The sequence below is a fragment of the Carettochelys insculpta genome, chromosome 2 (assembly GCF_033958435.1).
Source record: "Carettochelys insculpta isolate YL-2023 chromosome 2, ASM3395843v1, whole genome shotgun sequence".
In the NCBI taxonomy this organism is placed as follows: Eukaryota; Metazoa; Chordata; order Testudines; family Carettochelyidae; genus Carettochelys; species Carettochelys insculpta.
Genome location: NC_134138.1, coordinates 24,092,511 through 24,093,945, shown reverse-complemented (window position 1 = coordinate 24,093,945; position 1,435 = coordinate 24,092,511). Strand labels below are relative to the sequence as shown.

The 1,435-nt window shown below is 41.0% G+C and overlaps 1 pseudogene; it reads left to right on the top strand.

Annotated features, from left to right (window-relative positions):
* On the top strand, positions 1 to 230 carry LOC142009854 (small nucleolar RNA U3; annotated as a pseudogene).
* Positions 231 to 1,435: the final 1,205 nt, after the last annotated feature.

The following is a 1,435-nucleotide window of genomic DNA, read 5'->3' as shown; positions in this document are numbered from 1 at the left end:
AAAGCTGTGCTTTAAGAGATCATTTTTTTTTGTGGGTAATTAGAGAAAGGTGGTGGTGGTGGTCGTGGAAGGCTGGTCTTGCTAACCACAATGAGGAGCTATAGTGCTTTCTTCTGAACGTGACAGTGACAGTGACAGCATGTGCTATTCTAGGGTAGCTGCTTTCTGCTGTGGAAGACTGTCTTATTCTTTCTGGTAAGAACAAAGCAAGAAAACACAATTTGAGTGGTTAGTTTTGAGTTTATTCTTTAACGTGTGAGGAAAAACAGTTCAGGTATGGGAGCAGAAATGTAGCATTTTAAAGACTAACAAAATAGCTGATCACCAAATAAATCATTTTGTTAGTCTTTAAAGTGCTACATTTATGCTGCTTTGGTTTGTTGGAGTACAGACTAACATGACCACCTCTCTGCTACTATTCCGGTATTAGGAGTTATGCTGTTTGTGGATTTGGTGTGCTGAGTCTGTAGCAGTGAAATAGGGTTTTCTTTGCATTCCACTTTTGCAGTCAGTAGATTTACTGTAAAAATATTGTCCTTTTTCCTCATTCTGCTTAATGTTCATTGGTATTTTTGTTCCTTCACTAAGTCTTGCAGTTTCTGTTTTCATGCCACCTGCCGATTGTCCTCCACACTGAGACGAGCATGTGAGGCCTCCCTGCTAACCCCCCTAGAGCCACTGATGCTTGGGAATATTTTGTGAGTTTCTGCCTGGTGCCTTGGATACCAGAAGGACAAGAGCTAATATTATTAACATTCACTTGCTCTGAGGAGCACACACTACCAGATCTAGGTTTACACATTATCAAGCAACTTTCATTCAGCCAAATAGCAATTAGACATTTTAATGGGATTCATCTAGACTCTGGTCTGGTTCAAAGGCAAGCCCATCCTTATTTTTATTGAGTGGTTCCCTGGGTTGGGAGGCTTTCCAAGCTTCATCACATTTGCCCATCGTGTCCAGCTACTTGGGCTGAGCGGGGACAGCGGGATGTTGCCCTAAATGCTGAGCATGCAACATGCCTAACCAAGCTGTTGTTCAATGAGTTAGCAAAAACGTATACAATGCCAACTTTTCCAAATACTGACCTTAATGTGGGTCACTCCTCAGTGATTTCGAATGAGAGGAAAATGGCCAGCACTTGGCAGGAGCAGGCTGAAGTATTCGTTAATTAAATTCCTTGTAGTTTTTTCCCTTTCATGTCAATGCTAAATCCATGGATAAGTTGCTTGGCAACAGCTCTGGTGACTACTGTTTTTGCCCTCCTTGCTTTTTAGGCTTGAGATTAAACATACTTGAGTATGTAAATCATTAGCTGAGACCTGGTGGATTTTATGTATCTTTTAGAAAAAAGCCAAAAATTAATTGAGAACACAATGCACTTTCGTTCAGGTTTGAATAATAAAGCAATGTATCACTGTTCAGCACTCAGCCC